At 38.1% G+C, this 6,072-nt stretch overlaps 1 long non-coding RNA gene across 1 annotated transcript; it reads right to left on the bottom strand.

The window, feature by feature from the left end:
• Positions 1-426: 426 nt before the first annotated feature.
• On the bottom strand, positions 427-2,478 carry LOC123648205. Its single transcript, XR_006738522.1, has 2 exons — positions 2,394-2,478; positions 427-503 (listed from the first exon to the last, which is right to left on the bottom strand). It is a non-coding gene; the product is annotated as an uncharacterized LOC123648205 (long non-coding RNA).
• Between the last annotated feature and the right edge of the window lie 3,594 nt (positions 2,479-6,072).

Here is a 6,072-nt window from a genome sequence, read left to right as displayed (position 1 = left end):
TTACAACAGGGGGAGGGGCCATTACAATAGGAAGACTGCTCAGATTGTGAGATCTGTAAGAGTCTCAAGTTAGGCAAAATGGAGTTTTCTTTAATAAGGAGGGGGGAAAAAGGCTAGAAAGACGAGGTTGGGGGAAGTGGGATGAAGAAGATGAAAAGGTGGAGGTGGCTTGATGGGAGAGTAGATCCCAGAATGTTTTGTTCTGAGGTCAGCCTACTCTGCACAGGGGCCTCTAAGGAGGGGTTGTATGCTGGTTTAGGCTGAGAGTTGGTCAAAGTTTCAGGAGCCTGGGAGGAGGAGAGAAATGTAACCAAAGTTTGGTTAAAAAGCATTTTATTCTGATTGATCATTGGGAAGAAAACACGTGAGCTAATCATTTATAAAGAAAAGAATTAGGAATTTGGAAGGTCTGTGTCTGGCCTTTTCAATGGTAACAAGAGGAGTATCCATGAATCTTATCTCCGTCATATGGTGGAGGGTGTCGCCTTGAAATAGGCTATTTCCTGGAACACAAAAGAATGGGAGAATTTCTTAATCACTGCTTTTTTTTTATAGGATCACAAGGCTCATGTAAAATTTAATATTGTGAAAGTCAATGGCCAAATGGGACTGGAGTTTAAGACAATCAAGTTTGAGAATTTCTCATATCCTCAATTAGCAGACATTATTAGAAATATACATTATACATTATTAGAAAGATAATGCTGGAATTTTTTTCCACTTACAATTATCTACTTGTGTGATTTAAAAAAACTGCATATGAAAGCAGAGGCTATAACTGGCTTAGAAGTGTTAAGAAAAATACAATTAAAAACAAAAAATGTCCCACCAACTATTCATGGAAAACCCCAAATTCTGTAAAATAATTTAAAGGAGTTTATTCTACATCTGTGACTGTAGCCTAGGGAACATGGTCTCAAGAGGTCTTGAGAAAATATGTCTGAGGCAGCTGGATTACAGTTTGGTTTTATACATTCATGGACATAGGAATGCATAAACCATATATATTTGTTTGGTCCAAAAAGGTGGGACATCTCAAAGCAAGAGCTTATAAAGCATTGGTGGATTTTAGGTATTCTTTAGTTGTCAATTGGTTGAAATAGTTAAGCTTTGTCTAAAGACCTGGAGTTAATAGAAAGGAATGCTTGAGTTAAGGGAGTATTCCATCTGTCATGTGATGCTATATCAGAATCAGATTGGAAACTAAGCCATGTTATACCTGGTTAATAAAAACCCATTTTATGAGATTTTGTTGTTCATAGACAGGACTCACCAGGCCTCTTAGAAAGGAATTTGGGCAAAAGGAAAAAAAAAAAAGGTTAGAGTTCACTCCTCACAACCCAGAAAACCTCTCCACAACGGTAGAAGAGGAAGAAAACAGCTTTATTATTGAATGAGCATTAAGCCATAAAGTGATGTGCACCATAGGCAATCCACTAAGAGATTGCAAAGACATAAAGAAATCTCACTCTTTTATATAGCTAAAGTAGATACAACCTATCACACACATGTTCTCAAGATAAACAATAACTAGTACTCAAGTAAGAGGACTTGGCACCATTTGTCACATCTAGATTCACCTGGTAATTGGGGTGGCCATCTGTGTTTGCTAATTATTATACTTTATCCAAAGGAAAAATAAACTTCTCATGTCATTATGACAGGTGGTAGTTTTGCATTTTGGAGCTAGCCACCTTCCTGCAGAAACTGGGAGGTAAGGGCGCTGTCTTCCTCGATGATTACTGTCTATAAGAAAGACAAACTATTTTCCTTTACTCTCATATGATTCTCAATACTTCACTTCTGACACCAGATACATAGGGTTTTTTCCCACACCAAGCAATCCTCCAATTCTCTGTGGACACCAAGTGGGTGTACTGTAGTTCAGTTCAATTCTGATACTATCTGCCTGGTGTTAGTGCATACCCCATAGGTTAAGGGCTCATTCCCACGAGACTGCTACCCCTTTCAGATGCCATTTGTAGGTGATGGGTCCTCAAATTACCCACAACTTTTGCCTGACTTGGCTGCAAATTAGAGGTTCCCATGATCCTCTCCTCAGGTTTAATAATTTGCTGGAATGGCACACACAGAACTCAGGAAAACACTTACATTTACTGGCTTATGAAATAAGGGAAGAGAGTTATCCCCCTTTTTATTCTTCAGGTATTTACTTTAGAAAACTTGTAAGTTCTTCTCTTTCTCTTTGAAATGTACGTAAACCTTTAAAAAGCTCAATAAGCCTCTCAGCACATTTAGGCTCCTGCACTGTGTTAGGTGCTAGCCACTGTAGGCTGTGTATTACATGTATTCGTTCTGCAAGGTAAAGTCTATTATTATGTTCACTCTACAGGTGTAATATGAGGAAATGTGCACAGAAAGATGTAAGTTACCTGCCCAAGATCAACAAGTGTAATCCTGAGATTGAGACTAAGGCAGTCTGAACTCCAGAGTCCATGCTTTTAACCATACGCTCTGCTGTTTCTCACAGATGGTATTTGTCTTTCTGGTAAAAGAGATAATGGAGGTCATTGATTTTTGATAAGGGCTCGTGAGAACCTATTTTGATCATGCATAGATGGCAACAGTAGTAAAAACCTGATGGTCTGGTCTAGCTCAGATCCCAAGGCTATAGTCAAGAAATACTACCAGTGGCAGCAGCCAAGGAAAAGGGACATATGAAAGGCTTGAGGAACTGTTATTTTCCTCAGTTTAAGAATTATGAACTTAAATTTTCTGAATTGAATCTAACTTAATTTGTGCAACTAACTTTTAATTCTGTAAAGTTTTATTTTTGAAATTCTAGATTTGAAAATGGAGTAGGTGATAGAAATCTTGCGATTTATTGATAAGATTGTTGTGCTTGCCTCAAAGTCTATGGGTAGAAGGTGTATTGTTGAATTGTATTAAGAATGAAATAGAAAAAGCAGAAATAAAGCTCTGTATTGCTGACAACCAAATGCCTGCTGACAATGACAAACTACTGGAGAAGATGTCTCACAACTCTTCTCTGACAATATGATCAGCTCCTAGATAAACAATATTAAAGGCAAAAGTCTACCTCCAGGGCTTCTCTAGGACTGCAGCTCCTGTCTCTGATTGTGTTTCCTGGGTCTTTTGGTGCCATCAAGTAGACAGGACTAGAGGCTAAAGATATTCAGTAGCATTTTCCACCTTAATACTGACAAAAAATATAACACTTAGGAGGTTCACATTCTTATAGCTTCATATCTGGAACAATATGGATGTGAAAGGTTTTGACAAATGGCAAGAGTCTTTGCTCTTTCAGGAAATCACCTGGCTATTATTATTCATAATTTTAAGAGTTGACAAGAATTTAGGAAGAAGTTCCTCAGAGTCTCAACTGAATTCTTGAACTCATCCCAAATCACTCCCAATCATTTTCCAGACTTAGATTCCTCTGTTAGACCCTTGGCTGCTGATAGTCTCGTGCATTTTATTCCAAATGTGAGTTGACCTGGAGAAACAGACATACATTTGTTCTTGCCTGGAAATACCCAACTGTGCATTACCCTATGTGGGATGAAAAATGGTGGACTGGATTTCTAGATTTTAGGGTATTATTATATTCTTAATGTAGTAAGCAATATCCTTTCATCCTACTTTTTGGTTTAGGGATCTTAGTGGGACCCTGATTTGGACACATGGTATCACATTTACAGTAAAATAGTACATACATACAGCACACTCATTTCTTAATGTGAGTTTAACAGTAATTCAGGGACTTCAGCAGAATCATCATTATTATCTCCTTTTGCTAACTAGAAAATTGAGGTTTGTAGGATTACAGTAACTCACTGACATGGACAAGATTAGTTAGTAAGTAGCAGTGATGCAGATCCATGGATTTCTCTGTGCTCTTTCTGCTTCACAGCACCAAAATGTTGAGGACTGAACTCTGACATTTTTCCTTGCTCAAATTCCTTTCTAATGGGTCTGGGGGAGAGTCACACCTTACAAGCCATAAAAATCTCCTCAAACAGGTCTTTTTGACCCAGTATGTTGTGGTTTGTTTTCCCAAACCTGACTCTGACATGGCATCCCATGACAGATAACAGACCTCCTTATCTTAACTTAAGCATTCCTTTCTACTGACTCCAAATTTTTAGACAAAGCTTCATGCTTTCTACCCATTGCCAGCTAAAAAAATCCCTAAACCCGTCTATGACTTGTAAGCTCTCACTTTGAGATGTCCCATCTTTTTGAGCCAAACCAAACTATACCTCCCATGTATTGATATATAATTTCACCTGAAATTCCTGTCTCCCTGAAATGTATGAAACCAATCTATAACCCCCCCACCTCAGGCACTTTCTCAGGACCTCTTGAGACTGTGTCTGCCCAGACTGTGGTCACTCATATTGGCTCAGAATAAGAGTTTTTATCTATTTTGACAGAGTCTGGTTTTTCTGTCATCAGTGCCTTAGTCACAGGATTGGAGCTGTTATCAAACAGAGTTACTTGCTACAGAGAACTCTTTTGTGAAAGGAAGAGTCAATGTGACCAATTTGACTATTGTCTTATTTTAAGAAATTGCCACTGGCACTCCAAACTTCAGCAACCACCAACCTGATAAGTCAATAGCCATCGATGAGACAAGATCTTCCACCAGCAAAAAGATGACAATTCTTAAAGGCTCACTTGATCATTAGCGTTTTTTAACAACAGAATATTTTTTATTTTTTAAATTTCATTTCAGAATATTATGGGGTTACAAACACTTTGACTGCATATATTGCCTTTGCACTGCCCGAGTCAGAGCTACAAGCATGCCCATCTCCCAGAAAGTGCGCACCACACCCATTAGATGTGAATTTACCAATCCCCTCCTCCTCCCTCCCACCTACCTGACACCCAATGAATGTTACTTCTCATATGTGCACATAAGTGTTGATCAGTTAGTGCCAATTTAGTGGTGAGTACATGTGGTGCTTGTTTTTCCATTCGTGTGATACTTCACTTCAGAGAATGGGCTCCAGCTCCATCCAGGATAATACAAGAGGTATTAGTTCACCATTGTTTTTTGTGTCTGAGTAGTACTCCATGGTATACATATACCACATTTTATTAATCCACTCATGTATTGATGGGCACTTGGGTTGTTTCCACATCTTTGCAGTCGTGAATTGTGCTGCTATAAACATTCAAATTCAGATGTCTTTATTATAGAATGTCTTTTTTTCCATTGGGTAAATACCCAGTAGTGGGATTGCTGAATCAAATGGTAGTTCTACTTGTAGCTCTTTGAGGTATCTCCATATTACTTTCCACAGAGGCTGCACTAGTTTGTAGTCCCACCAGCAGCGTATGAGTGTTCCTATTGCCCTGCATCCACGCCAACACGTGTTGTTTTGGGAGTTTTTGATAAAAGCCATTCTCACTGGAGTTAAGTGATATCTCGTTGTGGTTTTGATTTGCATTTCCCTGATGATTAGAGATGTTGAGCAATTTTTCATGTGTTTAATTAAGGTGTATACCTTAATGTTTTTAGACATAATGCTATTGTACACAATAGACTATAGTATATTGTAAATATAATTCTTATATTCCCTGGGAGAACAAAAATTCATGTTAGTTGCCTTATTGCAATATATGCTCTGTTGAGCTGGTCTGGAACCAAACTTGCAATATCTCTAAGGTATGCCTATGTGGAGAATCACATTTTTCATATGTATAATTTTAAAACCCTGAAAAATGGTGACCTTTTATCATAGTGCTAGCATAATGGCATGTGATAGATTTTAAATGTTCTCACCACAAAAAAAAATGATAGGTATGTGAGGTGATGGATATGTTTGTATTTATGTACAGTCACTCTGGCGATCAACAAAGAATGCCTCTTTCCCCACACTGTTGTCAAAAATGTAGTGAATATTATGTGTCTACCAAGTACTTAGCCATACATGAACAGACAGACTTCAGTTTAGTTTGCAATGATCATAATCAGAAATAAGAGAGTATTATAGTACAGAATGCAATCTTGATTTTCTTTTCTCTTCCCTTTCTTCCTTGTTTCCTTGCTTCCTTGCTTCCTTTCTTCCTTCCTTCGCT

Source organism: Lemur catta, chromosome 12 (assembly GCF_020740605.2).
Source record: "Lemur catta isolate mLemCat1 chromosome 12, mLemCat1.pri, whole genome shotgun sequence".
NCBI lineage: Eukaryota > Metazoa > Chordata > Mammalia > Primates > Lemuridae > Lemur > Lemur catta.
The sequence above is the reverse complement of the archived record's forward strand: the minus strand, read 5'-3'. Positions and strand labels throughout refer to the sequence as shown.